This window comes from Peromyscus leucopus, chromosome 6 (assembly GCF_004664715.2).
Source record: "Peromyscus leucopus breed LL Stock chromosome 6, UCI_PerLeu_2.1, whole genome shotgun sequence".
Classification (NCBI taxonomy): Eukaryota; Metazoa; Chordata; class Mammalia; order Rodentia; family Cricetidae; genus Peromyscus; species Peromyscus leucopus.
Genome location: NC_051068.1, coordinates 38,594,182 through 38,607,296, shown reverse-complemented (window position 1 = coordinate 38,607,296; position 13,115 = coordinate 38,594,182). Strand labels below are relative to the sequence as shown.

Sequence of the window (13,115 nt, the reverse complement as noted above, 5' to 3'; positions counted from 1 at the left end):
AGGTAGCTACTGTGCTCTCAATTTAGAGATGCAAACTCAGATAGACAGAGGCACTTAGCATATATCACAATATCAAAACTATTAAGAACTTGAGCCACACTTCTAACCAAAACTCACTGCACCTCCCATGTGTGCATTCATTCAATCATTATGTTGGATAATCTGTCCACTATTCCAACAGAGCAGCAAATGATGTGCTCATCTTTAGTGAAAATGATATATTCGATAGACGCTTAAGGTTTGGTGGCAAATAGACACCTAAATTATCTTCCTGTATCAGAGAGACATCACATCCATCCACCATTAAGCAGCCATTCCAGTTCCAGCAGTTATTGCCACGTCTAAAGAAAACCACAGAGTACTACTGGCACCTAGTGGATAGAGATCAGAGCTGCGGCTGAAGACATAACTGCACAAAACAGACTATCAACAAGGAGCTAGACATCCACCAAAGTGTTTAGTCCAAGGCTAAAAAATACTGACTAGTATAAAAGTAACAAGCTAAATTCCACCACAGCACCACTCAGGCTATCCAGATATGATTTGTGGTGTAGAGGTCAGCAGTGTATTGCCATTTTACAGCCTCCAGGGTAGTGGTTCTCAACCTTCCTAATGCTGTGACCCTTTAATATAATTCTTCATGTAGTGGTGACCCCCAACCATAAAACTGTTTCACTGAAGCTTCGTAACTTTAATTTTGCTACCGATATGAATTGCAATATAAATATTGGATATACAAGATATCTGACATGCAGGATATCTAATATGCAACACCAACACCACCCCCCAGGGGTTGAGAACTGTGGCTCCAGAGCTTCATGTTTGGAGGACAGCAGGGCCATGCTCTGGAGGGCACAAGTGCCTGCATCTCCACACCCCACCCTCCTCCACGAGCATCTCCCATGATCTGCAGACACAATCACAAGACACAGAACACAAAAATTCACAGATGGGCCGGATGTGGCAGACTTTCATGTTTTTGCAAGTTCCACTAAGTGTGTTTGGGGAAGTGGTTAGAATTACAACATTAAGTTTGGACACTATCAGTTTACTGTCCACACGAATCTTGCTCCTATCCCTTTGATTGTCTTGCACATAATCAAAGGTTGACTATGTACAGTTTTTTCTTCCTGAATTTTGAAGTCTGGACTAGAAGGAAGTCAAGACAGACTCAAGTTTATACTTGGTGGAAGAGTAAGTTCTTAGGGGTCTGCCAATCAGTCTAAGAGCACACAGGTATTTCTCAAGAGAGAGCTAACTAACACCTCCCCATGACAAGAGCTGTGGATCACTGAACTGGAAGGCCACAGTGGCCAAGAGCTAAACAAGTCAGGCTAGACCTATCCAAGGCTGACATCTACCAACACAGAAAACTGGCCAAAGACAAGAAGCAGCAGCCAGCCGGGCTTCCTCTTGCCAGGGAACTCAGGGAATCCATGCAGCCTCCCAATTTCTACAGCAGCTCTGAGTTTCTCCTGCAGCAGAGTCTTAGACATTAGCACGGGGAGGTGGGGGCTGAATCAAAATCAAAGTCAACGGGATATCTGTAACAGTTTTAGAAGCTGGCAAAGAAAAGGGAGGCTTTCTATACAGTAGTGCCTGGAGGATGACAAGAGAAACTGAAGAGATTCAACACCTCACAGCACAAACACAAAACAGCCAACCCGTTTATGAATGCAAATACATGCCTTTTCAGAAGAGAAAGGCTGCCTCCTAAAAGGACTCCAGGAAACTGAAGGACCCCATGTGCATGCACATGCATGCATGTACACATGCTAGCCATGTGCCCCCTACACTATCTCTGAAGCACAGCACTAAATAGGTCTAAGTTTAAATACCATTTGGACATGCATAACCTACCCTATCCAACTTGGTAACTCAACCACTGTAAGCACTGGCTTCCTAATCTGTAAGATGATAGTTAACAGTGACTCCTGGGCAAGGCTTTACCTGAATGTTTAAGTAATCCATGTCCCTACTGTCCTATCATCCCTTGTGTCTTGATGCCTGATCCTATACCATTCTCTATCACAATACCCTTCGTGCCTTTCCTCATCTCGTAAAGCCAATTCACATGCCAATCTTTGTTATCACATGCTCCGGAAGGCTCCCCTGTTATCATGTTTCCTGAGGCTACATAGGTTCTTCCTCCTTCATTGAGGCCCCTCATAACTCTAAAGTGCCACTCTATTCAGCCACGTAGCTTAGCAGCTCCCTTAGAGGTCTCTGAGACTAGCAGTTTCCACAGCAAACATGGTTTGACATCTTCAGTAAGCAAACGAATGGATGATCTTGGGATCTTGGCAGAGTAAGGACTGAACACACACGAGGGCTAGGTGCCACCGTTCAGCAGGAACACAGACTTTCTATAGCAGGTCTTATCAAAGGAGGCAGAGGTCAGAACACAGGCCAGCTGAGGAAAGAGCAAGAAACTTAGAACTGAAGTCCGAAGTGGCTTCTGGGGCATGTGCGGCCAAACCCTGAATATCCTCAGCACTTAAGGAAGTAAAAGGAGTCATCCTTCTGGGCAAAGGCGAAAAGAAGCTTTCCACTGGCTGAGCAGGAGAAGACACAAGGAGGCCGTGAAGAGTGTGGAGTGTGGCTAGAGAAGCTCTTGTGAGACCCCAGCAGACAGCCAAGCAGAAGACTTTCTGGGAAATGGGAACATGACAAGGCAGACTGTGTCTCTTCCCTGAAATCACTTGCAACACTCCACTGTCTGTCTGTGCCTCAGAAGCAAAGACAACTGTTTATACCCCTTGGCGTCAAAATATTGGGCAAGACAAGTAGGGACAAAAGGTCAGGGTATGAGCTCCAAAATACCCAGAAAAGGCTAGAAATTTGAGGGCAGACCCAAGGGGTATAAAATTCAATTAACTAATTTAAAATACTTTTAAAACAATATTGTAGTGCATCTAAAAACATAAAATTCCTCAGAAACCACTTAGAATAATGACACCAAAGGAGAAGGGCATAGTACTGAAAGGGAGAAGCCAAAGGAAAGTGAGAAAATCTAGAATTGTATGGGCCTGTACCACTGTAAACACCTTTACTATTTTCTATTAATGTGAGAGTCAGAGGGCTGGAGACACGGCTCTGCAGTTAAGAGCACCTGCTGGTTTTGCAGAGGACCGGAGTTCAGTTCCAAGCATCCACATGAGGTAGCTCCAAAAGATTACACACCCTCTCCTGGCCTCCACTGACAAACACATGCACACGAAAACAGACTCATGCACACGGCAATAAACAAACCTTTTGAAAAAGAATCAGGTGAAAGACAAATATTTATTAGAAGCAACTTTTATTAAAGCATTTTCATGCCCAGACTAGACAAAGGCAGGAGGACACATCATGATTGTTCCTGTGAAAGAGGTAAACAAAGAACAGGATGAAAGGGCTTATCCTAAGGAGATATTGATAAGGTGGGATTGAAAGCAAATCCATCACTTTCAGGCTACATGCATATGGTACATGTGAAATTTGAACTGTTTTCATCAGCGAGGCTGAGTGTGCAGTTAGCAAAGTGCTTGCTGCATCAGCCAGGGAAGGTGTTCAATCCCAGAGCCCAGGTGAGAAACCATGCACACCACCACACCTATAATCGCAGTGCGAGGGAGGAGGAGAAAGGCAGGTCCCTGGGGCTCGGCGGCCATTCAGCAGAGGCTACTTGGCAAGCCCCAGGTCAACAGGAGACATGTCTCAAAAAACAAAAGGTGTCTGTCTCCTGAGAAAAAGGCTGGCACCCAAAGCTGATCTCTTCATTAAAACAATCTCAAGATCTTTCAGGAATGTTCTAGTAAATAAAGATGACCACTATCACTTGTTCTCAAGCAGGCTTCTGTATCTACAGTCTAAGAGATAACAAAACTGTTCGATGATGATGGTGGTGAAATTATTAATAAATAAACTAAGAAAGAGCCTAGATTTGGAGATAACCTACCTGGTTATACCGTCCTGATTGTAGTCCCTATATAGAAAATATGTATCTTTTTATCCTCTCCACAGTTTATTGAATATTTCTTGTATACTTTAAGAATAAACAAATAAACATGCCACTCAGAGATCCCTGGGTCAGTTATCATGCTGGACTCCAGGACCATACAACTTATGTTCTCACTGTAGCAGGATCCCCAGGTGATGTGTATGTGTTACAGCTTGAGAAGCTAGCCCAAGTGAAATCAAATTCAATCACTTTTTTTTTTTTTTGCTAAATTTACAGTCTTCCTATAAGACAGTGCACAAAGCCCACACAGCAGCCTCCCCGATGAACTGTTTAAACTAGGGGCAGCTCTGTTCCCATGTGGCACTGCTTGGGAACAACGGTCACAGACGTGCAGGGAAGGAAGGATGGTGGTACAGCATTTAGCAGGTATAAGTCAGGAGTGATGCTACATATTCTACAAAATGGCAAAGGAGAAAGGGCGTGAAAAATAAGGAATACCAACATTAAACCTACGATTTCCTGGCAAAAACAATGTATTATTAAATAAGTGTATATCCTAATTACTTCATGGCAATATACTCAAAGTAGTTGCTCAGTTTTACACAAGAGTTTGCAATCAGCATTGACAAGCAAGAGTTAATACAATACAAACAACAAACACACATGCTGAAATAGTTCACAGTGATGCAGGCTAAATTATCAAAGTGTACTCTCGGGGCTGGAGCGACAGCTCAGCACAGCAGTGAGGAGACAACGCTGCTCATACAAAGGAGCCAAGTTCAGTTCCCAATACATCAGACTGTTCACAATCACTTGTAACTCCAGATCCAGAGGGATCTAGCACCTTCGGTCAGCACCAGCATTTTCATGTGCATGCAATCTCTCTCTCTCTCTCTCTCTCTCTCTCTCTCTCTCTCTCTCTCTCTCTCACACACACACACACACACACACACACACACACTTCAATTTTTAAAATAATTTACTTTTTAAGAAAAAGTAAAACTAAAAGAAGTTTTTTTTTTCAAATAAAAACTGCATGATATATAGTGTATTTAATTCATTTTTCTCTTGTAACACGAGATTCTAAATGATGAAATTTAGGGCACTTCAAGACGAGGACTCACTAGGTTGAACTGCTTCCGTAAAAGAAGACCTTACTTAATAAAGACAAAAAAATTAAGGTGGCAGGGGAAATATTGCATGTGTTATCAAAATGCTAAGAAGGAACCATTTCTCTTCTTCAGAGAAAGAATTAAGACACATAATGTAGAGGGTAGGACACATACACAAGAAAAACTATAAATACACAGAAAATGAGGAATGGGCTTAGAGGTAAGCACGCTTTTGATATGATAAACCTATTTCTGGAGTAAGCACTGTTTTGGACAGGCAACAAAGAGAGCCTTGAAGTTACATACAGTCTTCAACTTGACAATAATGGCACATGATCCCACACTTACAATGCTCTAAGGAACAAGTGGGTAAGCAGCCTACACCACAGTCAATCAATCACCACCTTTCATTCTTTCTTGCTGTTGGGGGGGGGGTAATCAAGGGAGGGCAAGCTACGTGTTCTCCGTACTTGACTTGCCTTTGGGCTGCACAAACCCGATACTTTGCTATGAATTTTATACCAAGACATGGAAGTGATGGTAGACACAGGCTGAAGGATTTCATACCATTTATTCATTCCTGTTCACCTAAATCTGTGAAACAAAGAAGGGTTCCACCCAAGACAGGGTGAAGACAGTCACTAATCCTTTTTTTTTTCTTCTTTCTTTCTTTTTTTTTTTTTTTTTTTTTTTTTTTTTTTTTTTTTTTTTTGGTTTTTCAAGACAGGGTTTCTCTGTGTAGATTTGTAGCCTGTCCTGGAACTTGCTCTGTAGACCAAGCTGGCCTTGAACTCACAGAGATCCACTTGCCTCTACTGGGATTAAAGGCGTGCACCACCGCCGCCTGGCTCACGTAATCTTTCTTAAATACAGCATTTGTAATACATGAAACACTTTGTACATTCCTGACACCTGAGCACCTCCACTACACAAAGTCAGCCATCTAGAGGACCAGCACAGCCATGAAGAGGGTACACACAGACCAGAGGACAGGGGCGCAAACACCCACTTCCATTTTTCAGTTACCCCGAGGGGCCCTCAATTCTCCCACTGTTGCGATGCCTACTCTCTGCTCTTCGGCAGGCTAAGGCAGTAAGAGAAGGTGACTCAACTAGGTGAGATGCAAGGGCAGGGAGAGCAGCAGTGCCGGGTCACATCCAGGCTGCTGTCTTTCTCTTTCACTGTGTTCTTATTTCACACTCCTGCTCATAGTTAAGACCAAGATATGACCATTTCCTTTATGTGTGCGGAGACTTGATGTTCTAGTAGGCCTCCCCTCATCAGGACATCAAATCCTCTTCTAAAGACAAGATAAGACTGTTCAGATATTAGACCATCAAAGTAATGTCTTTGTCATCTTGTCTATTTTTTCTTCCTTTTAATAATAAATATTTCTCACATAACATACCCTGATTATGCTTTTCCCTCCCTCTACTCCTCCAAGTTCTGCCCCATCCCGACCCACTCCCTTTCTGTCTCTCAGTGTAAAACAAACAGGCTTCTAGGGAATAATAGGACAACAAAATAAAATACAATAAGATTTCTTTTAAAAACTATCACATCGGAGTCAGACAAGATAAACAAAAAGAAAGAAAAGAGCCCAAGAGAAGGCACAAGAGTCAGAGATCCACTCATTCATGTACTCAGGAATCTTATAAAAACACTAAACTGGAAACCATATTACACTTACACACAAACACACACACACACACACACACACACACACACACACACACGTATGCCGAGGACCTGATGTAGACCTGTGCAGGTCCTGTGTATGCAGCCTCAGTCTCTGTGAGTTCATATGAGCATTAATAAGGCTTATTTAGAGATTTAGAGGACCTTTTGTTCTTCACGTCCTCATCACTCTGGCTCTTATGCTGTTCCACCTCCTCTTCAGTTGGGATCCCTGAGTTCTTAAGGGCCCTCCCTTGGACACATTCAATTTATGGCTGAGTATTCCAAGGTGTCTCTCTGTCTGTGTGTGTGTGTGTGTGTGTGTGTGTGTGTGTGTGTGTGTGTGTGTGTAAAGCGAGAGAGACAGAGGCAGAGAGAGAGAGAGATGCCTGGCTGTGAGTCTCTATATTTGTTCCCATCTGCTGCAGGAGGAAGCTTCTCTGATGGTGGCTGAACAAGGCACTGATCTAGGAGTATAGCAGAATGTCATTAGGAATCATTTTATCACTATATTTCTTTTCTTTCTTTTTTTTTTAGACCAGTATTATTTAGTTTTCTCCTAGGTCCCTGGGCTATCTAGCCTCAGGTTCTTGTCATCAAAGTGGTGTTGGCATGGGCTCCATCTCATGGAGTGGGCCTTAAATGGAATCAGACATTGGTTGATTACTCCCACAAGCTTCATGCCACCACTGCCCTAGCATATCTCAGGCAGGACACCACTGCAGATACAAGGGTTGTGACTTGGTTGGTGTTTACATTTCTCCTTTGGTAGCATGCGGAATACTTCCTGTACCAAAGGCACTAGAACGTAGCAGTGAAGGCTCTGTGTAGGCAACAGCTGGACTTCTCCATGTTCAATGCTTCTTGTACCTTTAGGTTAGGGAATTTTCTTCTATGATTTTGTTGGAAATATTTTCTGTGCCTTTGACCTGGGTTTCTTTTTCTTCCTCTATTTCTATTATTCTTAGATTTTGTCTTTTCATAATGTCCCAGATTTCCTGGATGTTTTGTGCCAGTAGTTTTTAAGACTTAACATTTTCTTTGAATGATTTATCTATTTCTTCTATTACGTCTTCAATATCTAGAATTCTCTCTTCCATCACCTGTATTCTGTTGGTGATGCTTGCCTCTGAGATTCCTGTTCAAGTTCCTCAATTTTTCATTTCCAGATTTCCCTCAGTTTGGATTTCCTTTATTGATTATATTTCTACTTTCAGGTCTTGAATTGTCTTATTCATTTTCTTCTACTCTTTGTGGTTCCATAGATTTCTTTAAGGGATTTAGTTCCTCTTTAAGGACCTCTATCATATTCATAAACACTATTTTAAAGTCTTTTCCTTATGCTTCAGCTATGTTGAAGGATTTAGGGGCTGCTGTGGTAGGGCTCTAGTGGAGACATATTATCCTGACTGTTACTTACTGTGCTTTTAACTGTCATGTAGGAATCTGGGGGTGGGGATACTGTAATTCTAGGTGCTGCTATCTGGTCCTGTCTTTGCTGTGTGGATGTTTTGTTCCTTGGCTTCTGTTTCCTCTCTGGTTCTTAAGAGTGTGGTGGCTGTGTGTTGCCTGGTAGGAAATGCTTTTAGGGTCCTGATAGGTGAGGCCACTGGGGGTTCTAGGTAAAATGTGTTTCTGGGTATTGAGAGCTGACACCTCATTCAGAATGCAGATAGGATGTGGGGGTTAAGGGGACCCACGGGAAGGAAGAAAGCAGGGTGTTACACCAAGATTTGCTTAGTCCCCTGGGACTGGTGACAAGAGTGTGAGGAGAGGCCATGGCAGAAGGTCTGCTATTGTTCTGGACATTAGACTAGGAGACTGGACACGAAGGAATGGAGGAAAAGATGAGGATCTGCAGTTAGCCAGCTTGCTTCCCAGCCTGGAATGGCCTGTGGTTTCCCAGGAAGACCTTAACTGCTTGCTGGATTTGGGGGCTGGGGTAAAGTCATTAGTCGTGGGAGGGAGGTTAGATTTCTATGAGGGACTAGAGAGGAGGGAAGGGGATATAGGGAGGCCTCAGCAGGTGGTCTGCTACAAAGCTAGGGATAAGACTGGGGATTAGACTTGGAGGGGGAGGTAAAGATCTGTAATTAGCCCGTTTCCTGGGTCAGAGTTGTGACCTTGTCTATATCTTAGGCAACAGATAATCCTGCCTTTTGGTCTCAATATGAAATTGACTTTACTTTTCATAGATGCCTTTCTAGATACTGTTGCATATTTTGAAGTTGATCATTGATCCTCCCTACAGAAAGGCTACACACTCTTGAGCTAGCTATACCCACAGATGTATCCCATATAATATAAAAACATTTAAATGTTTAAGGGCTTTAAAGCTGTTGTCAATAATGTTTTTACAAATTATATTAGGATGAAATGTGCCTGGTGTGAGCCTTTGGTATATTAACATAGGACAGAGGAAAAGAAGACATCTCCTCCACCAGCAGGTCTCAGATCACTCTATCCCCAAACAGACATTTACCTGTGACCATTGGAGACCTGCCAAGTATGTGGGGAAGGACCAAGCAAATCACAGATACTCATTCTCATTCCATTACCAAGCCTACTTAATTCAAGCCAACCCCTCCCAGTCAAGTCAAAGGGAGGTTCAGGAAGGCATTGTCTGTGAGTGTGAGCAGAGTCTCTGCACCTACAGGAACTTAGAGCAGATACTTTTTCTGCTATGGGGGTGAGAGTTTCAACAACCAGACATACTATAACTCACATATTCATGTAAGTCCCAAGACACCAGGAAAATTACTTTACACAGTATCCACAGAGAAGGGAATTGTGTCTGTCATGAAGTCATTTTGGGGGGAAAATGTTACTGTTCTATTTATACTGACCTCTATAACCTAAAAGGAAAAGAATTTGGCTCTCATTAAATCATTTCAGGAAAATTCTACTTCACTACATAATTATACATCATGCACTTCAACTCTCTCTCCTTCAAAATTGCATCTACAACTTCAAAATAATCCCACAAATAAACAAGTGTCTGCTATGAATACTGCACCATTGTAGCTAAGAGGATGGTAACTGAAGACACCAAATTAAAGCCACAAATACACATCAGTATGTGGTGATGTTGTGTTCCCCAATATATTGTGCACCCTAATAAACTTATCTGGGGTCAGAGAACAGAACAGCCACTAGATAGACATAGATGCCATAAAATGGTGGCACTCACACCTTTAATCCTAGCATTCTGGAGGCAGAGAGCCATCGAGATTTCTGTGAGTTCAAAGCCACACTGGAAACAGCCAGGTATGGTGACACACACCTTTAATCCTAGCACTTGAGATCTCATGTCTTGCTTGGGAAGGACACATGCCTTTAATCCCAGGAAAGGATGGCAAGAAGCAGAAAGGTATATAAGGCCTCTGAGGACTGAGAACTAGAGATCTGTTAAGCCCTTAAGCTTTTAGCAGCAGTTCAGCTGAGATCTATTTGGATGAGGACACAGAGACTTCTAGTTTGAAGAAACAAGATCAGCTGAGGAATTGGCAAGGTGAAGTCGGCTGTGGCTTGTTCTGTTTCTCTGATCTTTCAGCGTTCACCCCAATACCTGGCTTCGCGTTTGTTTTTATTAATAAGGCCTTTTAAGACTCGTGCTACATCAGTATGAATTCACTCAAGCTCTGTGAAACTGGCTTTTAAACAAAACTTCATCTAACTGAAGGGACAAGTTATTGATTAGACTTTGTCGTGGAAAACAATGAGAAACTGGAAAATATGCTCATTGTCACTAATCACTTGCTATCAACTACAGCTTGGATGCTGAATGTCCCTAAAAGGCCATGTGTTCAAGACGTGTCCCCAGAGTGATGCTACTGGAAGGTGGTGGATAAAGGCTGAAGTTATGTCAAGGTCTTTAAGCCAGCAAAGGCCCCATCCTTGAAGGAGACCACGTGATTCTAGTCTATTTCTCTCCCCTCCTTTGCCTAGTCATAGGTCCAAATCAACAGGCCAAATAACCATGACCTGGAACCTCCCAAACTACAAGCCAAAGAGACTCTATTCTTATCGAAATAAGAATATTTCAGGTATTTTTATAGTAACAGAAACTTTACTAACAAAATATGAAACCATAATATATATGTAAGTACATAAGAGTCCAACGAGACAGCAAACTCATTTGCAGAGCCGAGCACGCACAGCAGCAGCTTGAGGGGGAAGAGTTAATAAAAGATTGATTCCATGAAGGAAGGAACTTCGGGTAATTTTCTTGCACAGGAGGTTTATACACTGGCAGGATCAAGTAACAAGACGTGTTTCTAGTTTTGCCATAAGACACATGAAAGGAAAATACACAGGAAAAAAAAAGATATTCCTTTGAAGGAAGTAGTACACAACTGGTCCTATTGTTTTGTTTTATATGGAATACAACTGAATTTCAAATTCCATGGTTACAATCCCCCCGCCCTTCTCACATTTCCTTATTTTACTGGCACAGTCTGCCACTCACTGTGTACAAAACATGCTGCCAGGCACCAGCAACATAAACAAGACACACCTGCAACCTAAGAAACACACCGTCCTCCCCAATCTCCCTTTCCCACACTTATGGATTAGATGCAAGTACAGATGAGAGCTGTAATTCATGTCTGGTGTTCCAAGACTGCACATTTGTTTATCTCACAATTATCTCAACTACTTAATGCCCTAAATATTAGGCTAGTAACGTGAAGATTAAGAACATTCTCTCTCTTCTGAAGGAGACACAGCAGCCAGAGATGAGCCTTGTGACAGGAGAAAGGCACAGAACATGAGCGCGCGCGCACACACACACACAGAAGGAACCCCACATTCCACCCACCACAGCTCAGTGTGGGACAGTAAAACTTCTTAAAGAAAATGGCATCCAACTGAAAGCTCAATAATGAAGAGAAGCCTGCCAGCTATGAAGGTGACAATCGATTTTCTACACAAATAGAAGTCTGTGTGAAGATCGACTGGATGGAGGAAAAACACAAAACAAGCAAACAAACAGACTAAAAAGAAGTAGACGGACCCTGGCAGCACAGCATAGGTGGAGGAAGCAGAGAATCAGGCCAAGGGGGACTCCCAGCAGCTGGAGGTGAATGAGTCAGGACTCTTGCCTGAGGATGAGGGCAGAAACCTGAGAGGCTTCCAGCAGGTCTAGATGATTCTCAGGCACACAATGAAAATGTGTGCCCTGTGACCTTCTGAATAAATCTACCCTTTGCTGTCCTACATCAAAGCTTTCCCATTGATGAAAAATAGACAGGGCAGCCCAAATTTCTGGTGCTACATAGCACAGTGTAGCTCAATATCTACATACTATGAGCCATAAAAAGTCAGTCAGTGTGTAAAACATGAAGGTCAAATCTGCAGGGATCGTGTGTGTGTGTGTGTGTGTGTGTGTGTGTGTGTGTGTGTGTATATATGTGTGTGTGTGTATGTGTGTGTATGTGTGTGTGTGTGTGTGTGTGTGTGTAAAACATGAAGGACAGAATTGCAGAATCAGTTCTTGGCTTCATCATGTAGGTTTCACGGATCAGGTGAGTAGATTTGGCAGCAAGTATCCTTACCACAGAACCATCTCACTAGCTCTAACTTTGACTTTTAAATTTTTAATTAAAACATAATTATATCACCTCCCCCAAGTCCCTATGCTCATCCCTCCTCTCCTTTATCCACTGTCGCTATGTATACATAAGAATGAATGAACACAAATATGTCCTACTGAGTCCTGTATTTTTCAAAGTAAACTGTAATTAAGATTAACTATACATTTTATTTAATGAAATATTTCTTTTAAATGAGCCATTTCAAGGAGTTTTATAAAAATGGTGACCTTTTACTTCCTTTTTCATTCTGTCTGCTCCTACAGAGCACCCTCAGGATGCGCGGTTGACATTTAAAATCCTAAGAAGCCAGCCTGACCGTGGTGGCACACACCTTTCATTCCAGTGTTAGGACTCTGCCCCCACTCCAGCTGCATGGCCACACATGCGCAGTTCGGCAGCTAAGCAAGGGGTCTGGGGTCTTGCGTCTTACATCATCAGTGCGTGCTGGTGATTACGTGCACGAGGCGTGGTCACCCAATCAGCATCAGCGAATGTGTGGCGTGGCTCCATAAGCCCACCTGCACCTTAAAAATCCCGACACAGACTCCTCTCCCTCTCTGTTCTCGCCTGTCCCCACTAGCTCTATCTTTCTCTCTCTCTGCACCACACACACTGCTGCTTCCCCAGGCCTGGTTCTTTTGTGCCCCCGCCCCCCGTCCCCAATAAAGCTCTGATACTGGGTTTTGTCATGCGTGGCTCATGCCTCATGACCTTTCCACACGGTAACTAGCATCACGTATCATTTTTTAAACCAGCACTTGGGAGGCAGAGGCAAGTAGGTCTCTGTGA

General features: G+C 42.9%; 2 protein-coding genes across 17 annotated transcripts in view; one reads left to right on the top strand and one right to left on the bottom strand.

The window, feature by feature from the left end:
* Nucleotides 1-13,115, bottom strand: part of Med12l (mediator complex subunit 12L) — a 344,347-nt gene that overhangs the window by 198,754 nt on the left and 132,478 nt on the right. The gene's annotated exons all lie outside the window — the stretch shown is intronic.
* P2ry14 (purinergic receptor P2Y14) overlaps nucleotides 1-13,115 on the top strand; it is a 54,625-nt gene that overhangs the window by 39,617 nt on the left and 1,893 nt on the right. The window lies entirely within an intron of this gene.